Here is a 22,730-nt window from a genome sequence, read left to right on the forward strand (position 1 = left end):
CGAAGACATCGAGTTGTTTGTAGACAAGGACATCAAGATATGATGGAAAAAACATCACAACAAGCAGCACTGTCAACAACAGCTGAAGGTAGCATATTGGATGCAACGAATGCAAGAAGTTTCTTAACAACACATAGGCGGAACAAAGTTGCAAGCTCAAGCAGATCCACTTGTGATGAAAACAACTTTGGAGACTCAGGTTATGAGGTGATGGCGCAACATGAAGGTCACACAAAGGCAGAGAACGGAACAGAGAAGGAGTTGCATGTGCTGAAGCAGTAACTCAAGGAAGAATAGGAGCTACATAGATGAGAGAATGAGTTGTAGCAGGAACATGTACAACAGGAGGCGAAACATGCACTCACGAATGAAACTGTGCCCTTACAAGTTATAGATCCATCACAGCAGCTAGCACGGAGCAGATAAGGTGAGCAGTGTTATTGATCGCATGCAAGGGAATGAAACAACATTCATGTCATTATGCGCACGCATGTGATCCCACCCATTTGGAACACTCACCGAGGTGAAGACAAGAAGCAAGTCTGACTGGAGCTGAACATGTACCTCGACAAGTTGATGTGCACGACCACCTACACATGCTTGGAGAGTAGCGTAGACACTATGCATCAACATGTTGCTGGTCTAGTCACACTAGGAGGACCATGCACATGCTATCATATGAGTTGGACAGAGGAGCCATATCAGTGTACCCGGATGCAATGGAGGCAAGAGTTTGCTTAAGCAAGATGTCACCATTGAGCACACGAACACCATCACGGATGACCAAGCTTGGCATCAGTTTGCCACCATCAACCATCATAAGGATGTCAAAGAGTTGGTCTCACCACAATGGTCTGAGTGTTAATGATGTGTTGCATGGCTTGCTCAAGCCATTTTGTTTCACATGGGTACATGTGAAGATTGTATGCAACATCTTGTAAAGTGTAAGTTCAAGTGTCGATAGTGGATGTAACAGTCATAGAGTAGATGAACAGTCATGAGGGTAGATGAACTGTCATAGAGGGGAATGTCAAGGGTCACCCCACCCTTTGCTATAAATAGTACCTCATAATGCATTGTATAGGCTTTTGGTCAGCCAAGCTTCCAATAAGACTATCTTAGAGAGAGCCTGGATGGTATTGCAATGAGCCTTGGCTTCTCCACTGCGCAGAGCTAGTACATCTCTTTGGAGGAGCAGGCAATTGTGGATGTAACGTTCTGCTGTCGGAACTAGTGATTGGACATGGATGTATTGTATGACTGGAACTTGCACTTCTTAATATAACAAAGCCAACAGGTTTCATGCATATGTCATATTGTATTCTAGTTATCTTGTTTACTCTAAATGGTATATGTATCTGTTTGCTTATGCATGCATGTATGGACTATTCTGTATAAATATGTATGAATCTTATTGAAATGTTTTGATTGGTTTAACCATCACTTTGGATTGTTAGCTAACTTTCTTTCTAGTTTGTGATGCATCTACGCTCGTGTGTTCCCTTCCAAGCCGCATGCTATCACAAGTTTCCAAGGGGCGCACTCACCCCACTCTCCGCGTGTTAGAACCATTCATGCACCTTCCTTGTCTTGTTGGGGTTGTCACACCCTTGCTACCAATAGGGACATCTTACTTGCCTATGTGCGAAATCGATGTCAAGGCATTATCGTATGACCCACTGCTGGGACTCCTACACCAAACGGGCTGAAGTCTAATTGGGACTTCTTATCAGGGAGATCCCCTGTGGTGGGTCCATCACCAACAACAGAACCAAAACTTGAGGAGGTGGTTTAATAACTCTATAGAGGTTTCCTTCATGAACTCTAATAACCCTAGCTTTATCAATGCTATAGTATTTTCCCAAAAATAATACTTTTCCATAAACAAAAGAAAATCTTTCCCCTTTATCTTCTAAACAAGAAATAGAAAGAAAATTCTTTTTCAAACCTAGAGCATGTAGAATGTTGTTGAGGTGCAACTTCAATCCATTTTCCAGCTTCAACGATGTTGATCCCAGGCCTCTAACATCATAGCTTTTGTTGTCACCCAATTCCACTGCATGATAAGATGACTCCTTTGATAGTGTATGAAGTTGTTTACTTTCTCCTGTCATGTGCCTTGATGCTGCACTATCAATGATCCATGCATTCTCATCATTAAGAGAACCTGTAAGAGTAGCCAAGAGTCCTTGACTTTTGACCTTGTTGAATAAGTAGTAGATGACCTTCTTGATCGAACTTCTAGTAGTGTTGATACCCATTCTTATGTAGTTTATCAAAGAGGGATAATTCATGCCAAAAAAGTGATCTTCAAATTTTCCTGACCTTAGCTCTGAAACCATGTTGAGAAATCAATGCAAGTAGATTAGGGTTTGATTCCTCTTTCTTGATAATTACTTCTGTATTATATTGGCTTTTTTTACTTCTTTATAATCTTATATTTCATCAAGAAATTACCATATTATGTGTGTATGAAGATCACAAAACAAGAGACACAAGATGTAGGCACTATGTCAGGGAAAAATCCCCCTCGAGGGGAAAACCCAGTAAAAATTTCTCTTCCTTCAATAGTAGTCTTTGAGACTCTTCAACCTAGGCAAAGACCAAACCTTCCCTCCACACCAAGTCAACCTTCCAGATCTTCGACCCCTTTGCAACAACTCTTCCTTCCTAGCAATTTCGACTATGCAAAAACTTACGGTATTTGACAACAACTCGCGACATCAATACTTTGAATACTTCGAACTAGGGCACGAAATAGAGAGAGTAGCTCAAAAACTTTGATTTTCTTCTTCTCCTTAGACTTGACCCAACTTGCACTTCTTTTAGGCTTCTTCTTCCTACTTGCACTTCTCCAGCTTCCTTAGAGATATTGAACTAGCTTGAGATGAGATGCTCCAAATGAATTTGACTTCCTTCTATTTATAGGCTCCAAGTGAGGTCGAATAGGGGTCCTTAGGCAGACTTGATATCTTCTAGGCCGACTTGGTGTGGAGGTTACATAAATTATATTTGACTAAATGCTAAACCTTTTTACACGATTCAAAAGCCCAAGAAGGGTCTCCTTAAATGTACAATGACTCTATAGACTCAATATTAATCCTAGGAGTCCAAAATGGGGACTTTGACTAATATAATGATGAACCAAGCATGAAACGCATGCTTTAATAAGTCATTGATACAATAACAAAATTTCTTTTCTTTATTCTTTTGACAAGTACATTTCATGATGACTCAAATACATTAATGAAGACCGAACCTAGTTACATTTTCCAACAGATACTAGTGATGGGGATCTCGATATAAGTAATGGTGGAACATCACTTGTGCATGGTGGTGCTACCCCACGACATTTGGAAACATGGTTTCCTTCACAATTGGTGAACACTTATTTTATAGAGAGGTGTTTAACAAATAGCTCAATTTATTGTTTTGGAGCTTTTGGTCTTTGTTACACTAAAATTTGTCACCATGACTATTTGCAGTTAGTATGGCTCCATCAACTGTCGTACTATCCTCCTTGGCAAGTCTCATACCTCTGCTCTCCATGTCAAACTCCAAGAAAGAGAGAAAGTCTTTAAAAATCTATATATCTCTGGGTACGCAGTTTCTCTTAGCCTTACCTGCGTGTACGCACCCCAAGTTCACAATACCTGCGTACTTGTACGCTCTGTCTGTAAAGGGGAGGGTGCGTACTCCTGTAAAGGTCAAAAGGCGCAAGTTTCACTCTAAAAAAGGTTACTTGTAGTCATTTCTAGAGCATTCTAGAAGCTTGTTTGACGTGTATGGAGCGCCTCCAGATGGTTCATGTATCCCTATGAAAGAGGAACTTATCCCATCAAGAGGGGAGCTATCCCATCCAAAGAGGGGCTTATCCCATTGATGGTGGACCTGAATAACTTCCTCTAGAGCACTATAAATACAGGAATTGGGCCAGAGGGAGGAGAGGTTGAAAGCTGAACATTCCTAAGGGTAGATGCTGCTGGAATTAGGACTCCCTTGTAAAGCTTGAGAGGAGAGATTCCCATCCTTTCCTAGCCTTATTTGAGAGTGGGTGAGCTGATCAAAGTAAAGGAAAACTCTTGCTGGACCCTAGGAGGGACCTGCACAACACCAAGGCTCAGGTTGTAATGGTTTCTTTTGTTTCCACTTAATACAAATGAACTCATTTTTCTCAACAGATTGTTATTCATGATTTGTTTCATATACTCCTTGGTCTGTATGATGGATATGTATTATTTTATGAGTTTATCAGGTGCTATTTAATCTTTTGGCTTGTTAGTGAATGCAAGTTTCGAAGAGAAGGAGGAGCTCATCCGGATCAACGAGGCTGGACTACTACAAAGCGTTGGACTAAAGGTATGTTAAAATCACCTGATTACTTGTATTCTCAATGCATGTTTAGAGAAAGGTAGTGTTTATTTGTCTTGTTTGTCACTAGAAAGCCTTTGCTTCTAGGGAGGTCGGTTTTGTCCGCATTATCGACTCTTTCCGCCTGACAAAATGGTGACTCCACTGGGGAATCCATTGATGTGAATGTTTTTTCCTTTGTATGAAACTTTGATCTGAGAAAAGTCGTTTGTTTTCTGGTTTTTGGCTGTTTGACTGTGTATTTGGGTGGGATAGCTTAGGGTTAAATTAGCTTTTAGTTTTTCTTGGTTTTTCTAGAAGTACGCAGCCTCTGCGTTGAGCACAGTGCGTACCTGTATGCACTGCAGCTTTGTGCACAGAGCATACCCGCACCTGTGAAAACAGGCTGCCTGCGTACCCCTGTCAAAAGCCTAGAAAATTTCAATTTTTTCTTTTTTATCTTTTAGATTTTGTTTATAGCTTGTTTTTGCTGCCCAGATCCACTGGTTACCTGTCAGAAACTTTCCTTGGTTAATTCCATTGGCATTCCTACTTTAAGCTTTCATCAATTGGGTGTTTTGAGTCTCTTTTTTGAGAAATTCTTAATTTGATTTCCTTTGGTCATTACTTGGAGGTTTGTCTCAGTCTTTTCACAATTTTGCATCTTTTTGCTTTTGTTTTTGCAAAAAAATTTCCCCCTCATTCACCGGGGGGGGGGGTGCTAAATTGTGTATGAGTGTTAATCGCCTTTCAGTGTTTTTATTTTTTGATCTTTGGAACTCTCACCCAATTTTCTCGACTTGCACTTGATTGATTCTTAGATTACATTAGAATCGTCTTGTGTTTGAGAATTCTCTTGCATAGATCACATTTGCATAATTAGAATTCTCATTTTCAGAATATGATTGAAAAATGTGCATAGATTACATTTGCATACTTTTCAAGTGAATTGTGCTTAGATTACCATTGCATAGTTTACATTCTGAAAAATCAATCGTAGATTTAGATCAGCTTTCTTTGATTTGAATTTACACAAAAATAAAAATAAAAAATGGTTTGGAATTGATTTGCATTAGTTTTTCTTGATGAAATTAGTGCATTAGAGAATTTGTTATATTTTCTCTTAGTGATCAATTTTTTGCATTGTTGGAAGTGAATGGAAACTCTCTCCTTACTTTAGTTAGGATTCATCAAATTGAAAGGATTGCATTATCATATTCGATTGCATTCAGTTGAGTTGGGTCATAACACCATTGGTTTCATATCCATTTACCCATTTGAGTAATAACAGCCTTAATAACACAGCGCTTAATTAAAATTCATCTAGTAATTTTTACATTTCTAGGGCTCTGATACACCAACATAGCTTAGGCTAGTGTCTTGGAGTAGGAGAGTAATTAACTCTCCAAGACAGCAAAACCAAACAAGTAGCTCATCTTGTGGTAGGATAAATCCAACTGTTACATTTATGCTCTGGGAAAGCTCCTCTTAAAGGAGAAGCACGAGATCGTGTCCGAACCAGTGAGGGGATCAATCCTCCTTCATTGGGAACGACGCCAGATACGCACGTACTACAAACGGTAAACCTCGGATTGACCATTGTCGAGGAGCCTGGGGTCACTTGTCGGTAAACCTTGGATTATTGTCAAGGAGCCGGCAAGGGGATTGAGCTTGTTACTCTGCCCTTGCGTGCTATCGGATCGTAGACTGTTCCCCCAGGTATATTTGTTGCTGTTGGTAACCTTAGTGACCATTATCTTTAGGGTTCTACCTAAGGTGACGGTGGAGGGAAGATCCCACTATACCTGGAGCAGACGTCGGCTAGACTCACTTGGATTTTCTAGGGGGTTCACTTCACTCGAGACGGTTAAAGTGGAGGAACTTGTGCCGGTCTATTCATTAAGCAGGTTGCCGGGGTAACTGTTCCACCCGCCACTTCTGTACTGAATTCTGCGATGTTGGATTTCATCACCAACTAGTGTTTTCGGTCTGGAAGGTTACTGTTTGTGTGTGGTTTGACTCCTAGATTTGATAGCGCGTGTTAATTTGTTTGTTTTTACTTTTAGAGACCATAGGTGTGAATTGTGAATTTTAATTGTTAGGTGTGAATTGTGAATTGTTAATTTTAGTTATAAATTGTTAATAAAATTCACTGAAGTTGAATATAATGGCAAATGTTCCGGAATTTACCAACCTAGGAACCCCTCCTAACGAGAATCCTAGTACTTTTCCTTACTTTGGAAATGTTGGTCCTCCTTATATGGCTACTTTGTCATTACCTGGATTTACAATAGGATTACCGATATGGTTATTTTCAACTTCGTTGGCCCAAAGTACTCCAATTGTTCCACCTCAACCGAATGCTTCACCTCCACAGAGTTCACCATCTCAACATCACCAACCTTCTATTGACCCTTTACCTTCTTCGCCTAATTTTTCTTCCTCCATTTCTTCCTCTTCGCCTGGTAAAAGCCTTGATGCTAGTAACCAGGAGGCTAAGAAGAAGAAGAAAGGGAAGAAGAAGAAGAAGAAGAAGAAGCAAGATAAGAAAGAAGTCAACCAACCAACCATGGCTGTAAGTGTTAGTTGTGTTGAGGAAAACTTCGACATGCATCGTAAACCCAAATACCCTTGCATGCTTTGTAAGGGTGACCACTTCCTTGTCAATTGTCCTGGTATTCCAAAGGTCTTGGAAGTATGGTCAGAAAAATCTCATCAACTTTCCGTTGATCCATCAACCAGTGATAGTCAGGTTCCAGGGAAAAAGGGTAAAGTTAGGTTTCCTTGTAAGTTATGCAAAGGGAGTCATCAAACTCACATTTGCCCTCACATGGATGAAGCCTACACATTGTTGGAAAACCTTACTGTTCCACAACAAGAATTTCCAGCTGGTTACCGTAAACTTTCTCCCAACCTACCGTCAACTGACGGAGTGATTGATCTAAATTCAAGTACAGTCGATCACACTCTTCCATTGGAGAGTGAAACTCATGTCACTCAGGTTGATGATCAATTAGTTGATCAAGTGGTCGATTCAATTTCACATTCGGTCGATCCCACTTTCCCTTTAGAGAGTGAACTTCATACCGCTCAGGTTCTTCTTGTTACATCAGATTCTTCTATGCCCGGGGGCATTTCACCTGTTTCTATAGAACCCCCTCCAAGCATTGAGGTCTTTTCCTTTGATTGGAATAGGCTGACAGAACCTCGTCTTCCTTCCTCCATCCCTTTCCAAATCATTGTCAAGGCTGGTGGTAGGGACATACATCGTACTCAGGTAGATGAAGGTGCTTCTGTTAGTATTCTATCCTCAACTGTTTGGAAAGCTTTGGGTTTCCCTCAGCTTGCGCCTATTACGCAGAATCTGAAAGCTTTTAACAAAACCATTAGTGAACCTTTAGGGATCCTTCCTAAGTTTTCTATTACCTTGGAAGGTAAAACTGTCTGTATCGATCTTATGGTAGTTCGAGGTCCCTTGGATTTCAATTTACTCCTTGGGCGAGACTATGTTTATGCAATGAAAGCTGTCGTATCGACACTCTTTCGCGTGATGTCTTTCCCTCACAATGGCAGTATTGTGACTGTAGACCAGCTTTAGTTCCCTAGTCCTGTCTCAACTACCAATAATATGACACCCCTAAATGTTCCTGATTCTAAAGTGGTATCTACCCTGCCACGGGTCAATTATGTGGCAACTGGTCCCATGTTTTCAGTTACCGATGTAAGTGAGCCTCTCACTGTTTGCTCATCTTCCTTTGATTTAGATCCGGTAATTGACATGGAAAACTCTATGGGATTACTTGAACACGATGTTCTTATCCCTTTTGAGTCCCTTGACATGTGTTCCTTCCAGAGAACTATTCTTCCTTCTGATGAAGACCTCTTGGAAGCCATGATCAAGGTGTGTCCGTTGACATGTCTTTCTTCCAGTTGGAAGCCATGATCAGTGAGTAGCGAGGATGGTTTTTTCCTGTATCAACCTCGTTAAAAAATGAAACAGCCTGCTGCGAGGAGAGTTTTTTCCTGTATCAACCTCGTTAAAAAATGAAACAGGCTGCTACGAGGAAAGTTCCTTTTACTGTGTCGACCTCGTTAAAAAATGAATCAGTGAGTACGAGGAAAGTTCCTTTTACTGTGTCGACCTCGTTAAAAAATGAATCAGTGTGTGTGAGGATAGTTATTTTCCTGTGCCAACCTCGTTAAAAAATGAAACAGGTGTTTGAGAGGAAAGTTCCTTTTACTGTGTCAACCTCGTTAAAAAATGAATCAGTGTGTGTGAGGAAAGTTCCTTTCACTGTGTCAACCTCGTTAAAAAATGAATCAGTGTGTGCGAGCATAGTTCCTTGTCTTGTGTCAAGCTCGTTAAAAAATGAAACAAGGGTAGGTTAAGTAGGTAGATTGTAGAGAGTAGTTATGAGCATAGTTCCTTGTCTTGTGTCAAGCTCGTTAAAAAATGAATCAAGGATTTTAGAGCATAGTTCCTTGTCTTGTGTCAAGCTCGTTAAAAAATGAATCAAGGTTTTTTAGAGCATAGTTCCTTCTCTTGTGTCAAGCTCGTTAAAAAATGAATCAAGGTTTTTTAGAGTATAGTTTTCTGTTAAGTAGAATGTAGAGAGTAGACATGAGCATAGTTCCTTATCTTGTGTCAAGCTCGTTTAAAAAATGAAACAAGGGTTTTGAGGATAGTTCTTTTCCTGTGTCAACCTCACTAAAAAATGAAACAACCCCCACGAGTCTTTCCAAGATTTCGAAAGTAAAACTTCATTTCATCCACCTCATTGAATGCAATGAAGCTTGGGGGGCATGTACCTCGTTTTGCGTCATTATGCTGGGGGCATGTGAACTTATAACAAGCATAGTTTTTCGTTTCAAGCTTGTGTAAACATGAAACCGAATCCGAGCATAGTTCTTTTCCTGTGTCAAGCTCGTTAAAAAATGAAACAAATCCTCCTCTACTTGAGTCGAGAGTTTGACTAGATCTCATAAATGTCAAGTTGTATATTTAGGTTAGTTTTTTTCAGTGTTTTGCATAATTTTCTTACAGTTTTAGGTCGAGTCTTTCAAATGATCTCGAACATGAACCTTCATTCCATCCAGCTTGTACTTAGTTGAATGAAATGAAGTTGGGGGGCATGCGCTCTAGCGAGTTATGCTTAGGGGGCATCAAGCACCTCTGTTTCAAGCTTGTGTAAAAAATGAAACTACTTTAAAGCATAGTTTTTCTCTATTTCAAGCTTTTGTAAAAATGAAACCTATCTCGAGTCAATTTCAGTTATTTTCAAGACTCGTTAAACTCATGAAAATCTCGAGATTATTTTGCTATCTTTCATTCTCGTGAAACAAATGAAAATGCCGAGTCCTTTCCGTCTTTTCCTGCTCGTAAATTAAATTGAAAGTCGGCCATATGAGTACATTTTTATCATTTTTTTGAACTCATTAAAACTTACGAAAAAATGAAAACCATGAGTACATTTTTATCATTTTTTCGAACTCGTTAAAACTTACGAAAAAGTGAAACCGCAGAGTCATCTTTTAAGCCCTTTTCTGACTCCTAAAACATGAAAAGATTGCCGAGCGTTTCTTTTACACTCGTTAAAACGGAATTAAAAGACGGTCCTCTTATAGCCCTTTTCTGACCGTAAAAATAGGAAAAGATTGCCGGATTTTTGTCGTTTCAAATTCGATACTGGAAATAAAACGACGTGTCCTTGATCGCTTTTTACTTTTCAGGTCAAAGACACTAATCATGAAAGTACTCCTTGGTCGCAAGATCAAGTGGTTCTCTCAAGTATTATTTTATACTTTTTCGGGCTTGGGAGACACAAATTTATGAAAAAGTTCAACCTTGGAGTCTTCTTAAGTTTTTCAGACTCTCTAAAATTGAAAAACGCCGAGTTTCTCCTATACTGGACTCGTTAAAATTTCACAGTAAAGGACCTGTTCGATTACAAACAGGAACGGACCACTCCTTCTTAGGGTTCGAATCAAAACTAAGTTGGACTTATCCGAAGGATGAGCTTATAATCAAGCATATGTTATCCTCCTCAAGCTTGTAAAAAATAAAGAGGTACTTGCCAGAAATGGTGGGGGAAAAGAGAGAAAAAATGAAAACCATGAGTACATTTTTATCATTTTTTCGAACTCGTTAAAACTTACGAAAAAGTGAAACCGCAGAGTCATCTTTTAAGCCCTTTTCTGACTCCTAAAACATGAAAAGATTGCCAAGCGTTTCTTTTACACACGTTAAAACAGAATTAAAAGACGGTCCTCTTATAGCCCTTTTCTGACCGTAAAAACAGGAAAAGATTGCCGGATTTTTGTCGTTTCAAATTCGATACTGGAAATAAAACGACGTGTCCTTGATCGCTTTTTACTTTTCAGGTCAAAGACACTAATCATGAAAGTACTCCTTGGTCGCAAGATCAAGTGGTTCTCTCAAGTATTATTTTATACTTTTTCGGGCTTGGGAGACACAAATTTACGAAAAAGTTCAACCTTGGAGTCTTCTTAAGTTTTTCAGACTCTCTAAAATTGAAAAACGCCGAGTTTCTCCTATACTGGACTCGTTAAAATTTCACAGTAAAGGACCTGTTCGATTACAAACAGGAACGGACCACTCCTTCTTAGGGTTCGAATCAAAACTAAGTTGGACTCATCCGAAGGATGAGCTTATAATCAAGCATATGTTATCCTCCTCAAGCTTGTAAAAAATAAAGAGGTACTTGCCAGAAATGGTGGGGGAAAAGAGAGAAAAATGAGCCTATTTGTTATCCTTTGTCTCAGAAGAAGCCTTATCACCACTCTTGAACACGACACTTTGCATTCACCTGGGTTTGGAAATCCTTTGCCTCACAGTTGATCAAACCACATTGAAAGTCTTCAGCCGGGTATTAACTTTGGGTCAAATGTCACCAAGCCATCTGTTGTGTCGTTATGTGTTCAAGAGGTCTCTGCAAATAAACCATTCATCTGCAAAATACCCGTCATCCATCTCGACCATCCCTGAGTCAGTCCTTACAGCTACATTTCTTCAACTTGATCTATGATTTCGTGTTGTGGGCTTGCCTGCAACGGGTCACTTTCTATCGACATCAGCACATTATCTAGAAAGATGACCTAGAAATCGTCAGTACCTTGAAATCTGCATGCATCAATGGCAGGTTTCTCGCCTTTGACGATGGTTTACATCATTGACTTTCGATCGAAGGATTCCGTGAAATGTTCGACATCAACTCATTCATTCACATCTCATGGATTGTACTGGGTACTTTGAGAACCATTGACATCACTGGTGGTCTCTCTCACGCTTGTTAACAGTTTACATCATTGACTGGTAATCAAGTGGTTTCTACCATGTTCGACATCAACCCATTTATTCGCATGGATAGAATCGTACCTTTTCGGGAAGTAGAAATGAAGACCCTGGATCTAGTTTCCACCATCCAGGTTGCGAGGAGTTTTGTATTCATTATACAGTAGACTAACTATAAACAGATGGCTGCGTCCATACTGTGTCTACAAAAGTCTATGATTATGATGTACTGCGAAATCATTCCTGTATCAGAGCAGTAGTTAGTTTGTTAGTTAAAGTTTTCAATCTGAGTATGGGAATGCCTACCTCAGCGATGATATGATCTTATATATGTATTTTGTGTTGAATACTTGTAGGTTCCGACTGGGCTCTCCACAAGATAATCCTTGAAATGATAAAGTACTTCACCCTTCCTAGATGATATGAAACCCTTATCTACTACAGGCTTCGCACTTTAGGGGGCAATCTGTTACACTAAAATTTGTCACCATAACTATTTGCAGTTAGTATGGCTCCATCAACTGTCTTACTATCCTCCTTGGCAAGTCTCATACCTCTGCTCTCCATGTCAAACTCCAAGAAAGAGAGAAAGTCTTTAAAAATCTATATATCTCTGGGTACGCAGTTTCTCTTAGCCTTACCTGCGTGTACGCACCCCAAGTTCACAATACCTGCGTACTTGTACGCTCTGTCTATAAAGGGGAGGGTGCGTACTCCTGTAAAGGTCAAAAGGCGCAAGTTTCACTCTAAAAAAAGTTACTTGTAGTCATTTCTAGAGCATTCTAGAAGCTTGTTTGACGTGTATGGAGCGCCTCCATATGGTTCATGTATCCCTATGAAAGAGGAACTTATCCCATCAAGAGGGGAGCTATCCCATCCAAAGAGGGGCTTATCCCATTGATGGTGGACCTGAATAACTTCCTCTAGAGCACTATAAATACAGGCATTGGGCCAGAGGGAGGAGAGGTTGAAAGCTGAACATTCCTAAGGGTAGATGCTGCTGGAATTAGGACTCCCTTGTAAAGCTTGAGAGGAGAGATTCCCATCCTTTCCTAGCCTTATTTGAGAGTGGGTGAGCTGATCAAAGTAAAGGAAAACTCTTGCTGGACCCTAGGAGGGACCTGCACAACACCAAGGCTCAGGTTGTAATGGTTTCTTTTGTTTCCACTTAATACAAATGAACTCATTTTTCTCAACAGATTGTTATTCATGATTTGTTTCATATACTCCTTGGTCTGTATGATGGATATGTATTATTTTATGAGTTTATCAGGTGCTATTTAATCTTTTGGCTTGTTAGTGAATGCAGGTTTCGAAGAGAAGGAGGAGCTCATCCGGATCGGCGAGGCTGGACTACTACAAAGCGTTGGACTAAAGGTATGTTAAAATCACCTGATTACTTGTATTCTCAATGCATGTTTAGAGAAAGGTAGTGTTTATTTGTCTTGTTTGTCACTAGAAAGCCTTTGCTTCTAGGGAGGTCGGTTTTGTCCGCATTATCGACTCTTTCCGCCTGACAGTCTTCATATTTTGGTGTGTAGATGGCCTATTTTGTAAATATAGCTATTTTCTCATGTTATTGCTGATAGTTGATTTTTCTAGTAAAATAGATGCAAGTAATTAGATGACCATCCAATAAGAACCAAGTCAACCCTCCAAGATCCAAGACAAAAATATCTTTTAATTTTGTCCACAAAAAGATCTGCAATGAGCTCTATCATAGGTCTTCAAGAGGGCTAAAATTTGTCCTTTGTCTTAGCCTCAAAATGATGATGCTACAAAATTAGTGCCTCAGAACTTCACAATATGCCACAAAAACGTTTCTCTATGCCACATAGAAATATACCTCAGAAAATCATCCCGAACTCAACCTCCTTTGATTGCTAGAGCAAGGGAAGATAGAAAAAATGTCTTCCTTTTGATTTCGGCCTAATACACCTTGTCTTATTCACATAGAACATAGATAGATGTGATGATCCAAAGTTTATTCTTAGAGGGATATGAATAGGCTACTTATAGCCTTCCAATCATGTGAATTGGTGTCTCTCATAGGCATGGCGACATGTCTCTTGGAGGGTCGAATTGATCAGTTGTGGAGCGAAATACAAATTTCAATTTTTCAATTTTTAAAATTTTCACACTTCGATAAGGTCATGGAGAACATGCCTTCTAAAATTATTTTGAGTATAAAAACCAACAAATATTCTTCTTTTCTTGCAAGCATGAAGAAAATGCTTTAAATAAAATTTTCTTTTACAGATATAATTTATATTTTCATCATTACAAGTACAAATGAAACATTATGAAGACCAACCATAGCTACAAAAATTCAACACTCCCTCTTAGCTAGGGAGGTATTCATAATGCCTATCCATATGTTCTTTGTATACATGATATCTCTAAGAAAAGGTAAAAATCATTGACAACATCATCATCTAGATCAATACTCTTGACCTACATCAACATCATCATCAATATGTACCACAACCTAGGTTAGCTCTCCTAACTAATGGTACTCACTCAACTAGTTGCCATGATCCGATAGGCGCCTCGCCTCAAGGTACTTCAACTAGTTCAGGGTTTCCATTACACATGGTCAAAACCTAGGGATATCCATGTCCCAACTCCAAAGGCCTCACTATAGGCCATGATGTTGAAAAGGTACCCACTCCATTGAGTGTCCGGGCCTCATGGACCATCCTCTCTAGAATGTTCATCACTCATGCTATCTCACCAATAGTTTGGCGATGCTCTTATTGTAACTAATAGTCCGAGCCATGCCATTGTTTTATATCCATCAATAATCTGGGCCATGCTGCTGTTGTCACTAACAGTCAAGCCATACCCTTGTTGATGTCACATCAATGCTCCCTCTCACTAATAAAGGGGTTCTCCACAAGTCCAAGATTGTCTCTAAAGTATACAAACTTTACTCAGGACAAAGGTTTTGTGAGAATATCAATTGTTTGCTCACTAGTGGAAATATACTAGAGCATAGTTGCTCCCTTCTGCACTATATCATGAATGAAGTGGTACTTAATATCAATATGATTTGTCTTATCATGAAACACTGGATTTTTTTCCAGCTTCACACAACTTTTATTGTCACAAAACAACACAGTTGGTTCCAACATATGGTCAAACAATATAGAGAATATATTACAAAGCCATACTCCCTCACAAAATGCAAAAAAGTGACAATATACTTTCCTTCAACAATAATGAGTGTGACAAATGTTTGCTTCCTACTCATCCAGGATATCATAGTAGAGCCCAAACTAAAACATACACTAGATGTACTCTTTTTATCATCCGCACTCCCTACCCAGTCATAATCCATATATCCTTGTAGTTGTATCTCACCACTCAAAGTATATCTCAAACAATATTCAATGGTACTACACAAATACCTCAATATATTCTTTGTTGTAATCCAATGCTCATGTCTCAGTTCCATCTAGAACTGACTCAAGGTGTTCACTGCAAAGAAAATGTCTGGCCTAGTATTCACCAAATACATCAATGATCCAATCAACTTTTGGTACATGGATAGATCTACTAGATCATACTCATAACCGCTTAGATTTCTAATATTCGTCACCATAGGAGTTTCCATAGACTTTCATTCCATCATTCCAAACTTATGAAGGATATTTATGACATATTTTCCTTACTCAAGAAGGATTTCACTAGGTTTTTGCGAGACTTCCAGTGCCAAATATTAATCCATCAAGCCAAGATCCTTCATGTCAAAATGAGAGGCCAACTCCCTCTTACATTGAATAATAAGATACACTATACCTGTCATGAACAAATCATCAACCTATAGTAGCAACATCACATGCTCACCTTTCAAAAACTTGATGTAAAGGTTTGGATCAACAATGCTCACAAAGAAACCAAGTCTTGTCAAATATTCATCAATTTTAAAATGCCAAGCTCTTAGTGCTTTCTTGAGTCTAGATAAGGTCGTGTTTAGTCTAAACCTCAAAACCTAGAGGTTTATCTATGTACATCTATTCCTCAATCACACTATTGAGGAAAGTTGATCTGTATATGAAACTGCTTGAGGATTATGATAAATTTTGCAAGTGATTAAATTAGGATTTTTAACCCTCTTATGTGAAATTCTTAAACACATAAACATGAATTAAAAGTTCTTTTTTTGCAGAAAACATGAGACAAAATCACCATAACAACAAACACAAAACAACAAATGATGAAGGAGTTCACCCCTCTTGGGCTACATCTCCTGGTCCAACTTCTAATGGTTGGGCCTCTTTAATTATGCTAAAGAAATGATGTTTACATCAAGTTACAGTGCTCAAATGGCTTCAATAATAACTCCAATAGCTTCAGAACTGTCAAAAAATCCTGTCTAGCTTCTTTATGCTCTCAAAAAGGCCAACAACTGAGAAATTATGCTTCTTTCTCTCTTTTCCCAAGTTCTCCACTTAACCATCCTACAATTCGGCCAAAACTTGGCTTATGCACAATTCCAACTCAACGAGAAAATTTGTAGGACAGATAAGGGTGCCTTTAAGCCCCCAGTCTCGAAAAATATGGTCACGTGGCACCATGCAACCATATAGGGAGCTGAAATTTCAGGGCTCTATCTAGCCCCCCTCTGGCACGTGCTATTTTTCATATGGGGTCCACATGGGACCTGGGGCTGGCCCGTCGTAAGTCTCGCGCTCCTAGTTTAATTGTGGCCACATGGCCTTGGGATGGCCCCCCTACAAACTCCATTTTTCTAAGTCATGGTCGCCGATTATATGGCTATATGGGTTGTTGCTTGTGATAAGGCTAGTTGTTATGGGCATGGATGAGCAGTTATAACATCAACGGTTCCAACAGTGGTTCCATGGTTCGGTTAAGGGTTATGCCGCCAGTGCTGACCCATGGGTTGGGCTAGGGCCTAACCCTTGGCCCAACGTCCGTCATGCCATGGTGCTAGGGTGGCCAGGGGCTAGACCTTAGCCCAACCCCTCCCCAAATGCACCAAACCTTTAACGTTAAATAAAATTCAGTCGCATTTTATAACAAGAAACAAAACACACTATGTTAGTGAAGTCCGATGGTTTTTTGGTGAGTGGTCACTTGTTCGAACCCCGGGGTTGCTGCTTGACCCTTAACAAAATTTTTGCCACCCTAATGAGGCCACGTGGTACCCAATGGTTGGCCCAAATGGCACTCTCTCATTGGCCACGTCACTAAACCAACTAATCAATAGAAACTTGTCATGCCAACCAAATTTGAACCAATAAGATAGTGCCACTTGTCGAGAAACCATAGGACCATAAAAATTATGAATTTTTAAACCAATCAGGAGAGGCCACATGGCATCCTGCCACTAGCCCAAAATGTATAGTGAGTTGTCCTTTTTACCAAAATTTGTCTGTTTGACAAAATGATCAGAACTCATTTTCGGGAGCATATGTTGTCTGTTGTTCGTGAAACAAATTGCGCCAAATTCAGAATGATGAGATCTACGTGGTCATTCTAGTTTCGAGCCATTCTAACAACTTTCAATTTTGAGCATAAAATTGATCCACCAGATCAAAAGAATCCTTCACATCCATATAATGTAACTTCCATCCCATAAAAATGCAAGATAAACAAGAGATATAATCATGGTGTACTTGGCAGTTGATGCAAAGACTTCATCGTAATATTGTTAAAATTGGCAACTAGGGAAAAACTCCATGTGGGTCATCTTACTTATGACAACTGATATTTTTCTTGGATTCCTCTCTTGGAGAGGTGTAGGATTGATCTAAATATCATCCAATTCTGACATGTACTTATGGAGATATGAATTTATTTGTATTATTTGACAAATTGTCAAGGTTAGCCAACAAGAAAATTACCCCAGCTCAACCTCAACGTGGCATTATAAATAGAGGAGGCCTCAAGTCATTTGTCACACACACTTCTCTCATGATCTCTCTCCACTTGTTTGGGTTTGGTGGAAAGAGAGGTCAAGAGGGACAAGCCCTAGCCATAGGTGAAGAGGAGACTAAGAGAGAAGCCCTAGCTGCAATTCAGATGTGCCCTAGCCACAATTCAGATATGCCCTAGCCGCAGTCAAGGGAAATTTCATATCCGTTGTCTAGAGGAGCTCCTATACATCATAAAATTGATGCCCTAATCTGTTGTCAAGTGATGCCCTAATCCACTGTCCAAGGAGGCTCTTAGTTGCAGCTAAAGGAGACTCTAATTCGTTGTTAAGGAGAGGCCTAATCCACAGTAAAGGGAGGCCTGATACACAATAGAGAAGGCTCTCATCTGCATCAACAATAAGGCGCTAATCCACTGTCATAAGGAGGCTCTAAAACCACAATCAATAAGTGACCCTTAGCCATAACAAAAGAAGACCTGTCCGCAGATATAATAAGCCCTAATTCACAGCGAAGGAGAGACCTTTAGCCACAACAAAAGGAACCCTAATGCAAAAAGAAGAATCTTGTTTTTTGTGTGAAACAAGCATGAGTTGTTGAAGGTAAAACCGCAGTGATAGAGGTTGTTCCTAGGCTTGGGTCAAGGACTATTTGCAAGGCAAAAGAGTTGTAGCATAACGTGAGGTTGTGTGTAAAAGAAGTCTGCCTTAAAGGCTCTGATCAGATCAGCATAGTTATGCAGATTGGGTGCTAGAAAGTAATGAGAGTAAGTCGAGTTCTTACACTTCTGCATTGATGATTATTGGAAGATGTTTGGTGGAGGACTGTAAGCCTATCTTGCCGCTAGGCTAGGCCACAGGCCATAGCTAGCAGCAAAGACTAGTCAAAGGGTTGCACAAGCCAGACTTGGACAGCGTGACAATAATGTAGTATCACCTTGGTGAACCACAACCTTTGAAGGTCCATATTGTTGACTGAGTGAAAGATAAGGGTTGAAGGTTGATGACCTAACTCATGAAGCAGTGACAACTAGTGCAGCTAGAAGACAACAATGTTTTGGGAGGTATATGGGTCAAGGTTTGACCATGTTTGGCTCAGTTTGATGAGCATCTTGTTGGTGCCATATGAATGATCTTCAAAGTAAGATTTTGTCCTATATGACTAGCATTGACCTCTCTGGTCAAGGATTTACTACTTCTGTCATAAAATCTTAGATTTTTATATTTGTACAATCTCTCTCTCTGCTGAACTATGGAAGAATATAAGAAGAATTGATCAAGGTTTCCCCACATTGGGGTTTTTCCCTAGATGGTGCCACATCTTGTGTCCTCTTGTCTTGGCTTGTCTTCTACTCTTTTATGTTTATGTTCTATCTGCATTTTACTATCTGGTTGATGTGATTGCTAATCTAGAAATTGATATTGGGCTTACATGAAAAATTGAAGTAAATTGCTCTAAGAATAGAACATACCTAAATTTAACATGGTATCAAAGCTGATGTGAAGACAAAGCCCAAGCAAGAGTGAAATATAAATCAACGAAGACAATTGGAAAGGAAAAAAGGCTCAATGGGTTCCTCATCCCACTTCCCGGCTGAAGACAAGCTCCAGGAAAAATCTGACTATCACGGATGGAAGATGTCTCTTGATCTGACATTGGAAGAAAAAGAAGTGTTAGATTATGTGAAGGGTAAAATCCCTGAGCCTCCATCAAATGCACCCGCTGCTACAAAGAACAAGTACACCAAGGGTGAAGTTAAAGAGAAGAATATTATCAGAGATTCCATTGACAAACATCTGGTGGCCTACATCTCTGATCTAAACACCTCCAAGGAGATCTATGACAGATTGGTAAGCATGTTCAAGGTTAGAGATTCAAATCAAATTTTGTTCCTCAAAATAAGTTGAAGGATATTAAGAAGGGAAAATACGAGGATATTCAATCTTACTTCTTAACAATCGCCGAGATCAAGAATGATCTTCTATCGATTGGAGAAATCATAACTGACAGGGAAATTACTATCACTACCATTGGAGGACTCCCACCCGAGTGGTATATATTTAGAACCATTATTCTCAATAATGATCGAATTTCGGAATTTGAAGAATTGATGTCAAGATGCATTCAAGATGAAACAATAATGGTGGAGCAAGAAATTCCTTCTAATAGAGGCAACTCCATTTCTTTCTCCGCTCTTTCCAAAAGGAGAAATAATGCAGGGTCTAAGGGTCATTTCAATGGAAACCCCGAATCTAAGGGTGGAAGGAAGGGCAGACGCTTTGCTTACAATAAGTTTTGCCACTATGCAGGGGAGTGTCCAAATAGAAGGGACACGTCACATGATGATGATCACAATCATTCCAGTGGAAACTTCAACAACCATGATTGAAGGAATTAGAGGTACAATGGCAAAGGAAAAAGGAATGCCGGACATCAAGGAAATGGTCGACCCTCCAAGAAAGAAAGGAACTCCATGTATGAAGAATAAAATGTTGTTTCTGATAAGCAAAAGGAGTATTATCTTATATCGGCCCTCTCCACTACCTCTCCTCCAGACTCTTTAGGAAATTGGCTTATTGATAGTGGGGCTTCAAGGCACTTCACCGGATACATGGAAGCTCTCTCTAATATGATAGAGAAGGAAACAAACTTGGAGATTATTCTTGGAGACCATGCCACCTATCCCGTAAAGGGTGTAGGGAATGTTACCCTTCAATTGAATCAGGGTAACACGATTCATTTACAAGAATTTCTTTATGTACCTGATCTCAAGAAGAACCCGGTGTCCATTTCGGTAATGGAAGAAAAAGGTTACAAGGTGGAATTCATCGATGGAAAGGTACATGTTTGGAAAAGGAATTTTAAAGATGCTTTTACTCTTGGTTTCAGGGTTGGAACTTTGTATTAAGTTGCAGGAAGTCCATTGGGGACCATGTCACGTAACACATCTCTTCAATGGCACCAGAGGTCTGCCCATCTTCATTGTAAGGCCCTACCCGATGTGAGACAGATGGTGACAGGGATGCCTGAGTTCAAAGAAAAGCATGAATGTATATGTCTGGGATGTACCGAGGGAAAAATTACAAGTAATAGCAAGACCACCGATGTGGAACTACCCGAGAGGTTTGAGGTTCATGATCAGGAATCTCATATAAGCAGGATGAAGAAAGCTCTCTATGGTTTGAAGCAAGCACCCCTAACTTGGTATGAAAGGATCGATAGCTATTTGATGAAGCTGGGATTCACTAGGAGTGAAGCTTATCCAAACATTTTCCTTAAGTTTGTGGATGATAGACCTCTCATACTGGTGCTTTATATGGATGAACTCTTTTTGACAGGTGCAGACCCTCTCATTTACAAACGTGAGAGGGAGTTAGATTCCGAATTTGAAATCATGGACAGCAAGCCTGTGACTACCTCGATGGAGATTAAATTTAAGAAGCTATGCAGTAGTGTTGCCAGAGCTGAATTGGGAAATGCCTCTGAGTTTCGTTAACTCATAGTAGCATTGATGTTCTTGGTGAACTCCCGTCCGAATATATGTTTTTCATTTAGCATGTTGAGCCAATATATGGTTGAGCCTCATCACTCACATTGGATTGGTGCCAAGAATCTTCTGAGATATCTTCGGGGCACAATCACTCATGGATTGAGATACATTGTTGGAAATGTGACACTGCATTGTTATTATGATGTAGTTTAGGCAGGTAGTGTGGTGGATCGTAAGAGCACTCATGGGTGCTGCTTCTCTTTGGGTTCTGCTTCGATATCTTGGTTAAGAAAGAAGCAAAATTCGGTTGCTTTAAGAACCGCTAAGGCTGAATACATAGTTGCGAGTATGGTCTCCTGTGAAGCTTTCTGGTTGAGGAAGCTCTTTAGTGAGTTGTGTGGTCATGTGCTGGATACCACCATGATCCTCTGCAACAACTAGAGAGGGATTCGATTGTCGGAGAATACCGTATTTCATGATTGCACCAAGCACATAGACATTAGGTACCACTTTATCTGGGATATGTTACATCAAGGAGAAATAAGGTTCCTTCGCATTGGGACTGATGTGTAGGTCATCGATATTCTGATGAAGCCCTTGGGAAAGGTCAAATTCTTGAATTTCTGAGAATTACTAGGAGTCATGGAGATACCCTCTCCTGAGAGTCCCGTATGATATGGATATTGAGCTTTGGGAGCTCCGGGGGGCATGGGGTACTTCTTGGAGCAATGAGAAACCATAGGGAGAGTGGTTCAACCTTCCCCTAGTGGTCTTCTATGTAGGAAGGATGAATGGTTCATCCTTCTCCTGTTGAGACAAAATCATAGGGTGAGTGGTTCAGCCTTCCCCTAGTGATTTGTTGTATACAGGGTGAGTGGTTCAGCCTTCCCCTAGGATACCACTTAGCAACATGTAGGCATGATGAGTGCTTCATCCTTCTCCTGTTGAGACATCCTACCCATGCAATCTGGGACTCATGGGAAGTGCCTCTCATCTAGCCAATGATTAGTGAAATGAGGATAGGGACAATAGTACTACCCTATGCTAGGATGATATTGATCAAGGATCAATTGGAACTGAATTCGGGTGAGTAAAAGTGGTATGTGACACTCTCTTTATTCGGAACTGATTTCGGATCAGTACGAGTGGTATGAGACACTCTCTTTATATGGGACTGACTTCGGGTCAGTAGAGAATGGTATGATACAATTCTCGATCACTTCTTCTTCTTCATATTTCAGCAGAGCAGAGCAGTGTAGGGCACTGCATTGATGGTAGAGATAGTACAAATTGGCAGATGGAGTTCTCCCTAGTTGAGAGGGAGTGTTAAAATTGGAAACTAGGGAAAAACTCCATGTGGTTCATCTTATTTATGAAGTCTGTCCTAAAGGATCTAATCAGATCAACATAGGTATGCAGATTGGGTGATAGAAAGTAACGAGAGTAAGCCGAGTTCTTACACTATTGCATTGATGGTTATTGGAAGCTATTTGGTGGAAGACTGTAAGCCTATCTTACTACTTGGCTAGGCCACAGGACATAGCCAACAACAAAGAATAGTCAAAGGGTTGCACAAGCTAGACTTGGACATCATGAAAGTAGTGTAGTCTCACCTTGGTGCACCACAACCCTTGAAGGCCTGTATTGTTGACTGAGTGAAAGATAAGGGCTGAAGGTT

This window comes from Pinus tabuliformis, chromosome 2_2 (genome assembly GCF_031772625.1).
Source record: "Pinus tabuliformis cultivar Carrire ecotype Pingquan chromosome 2_2, CPIR1, whole genome shotgun sequence".
Classification (NCBI taxonomy): Eukaryota; Viridiplantae; Streptophyta; class Pinopsida; order Pinales; family Pinaceae; genus Pinus; species Pinus tabuliformis.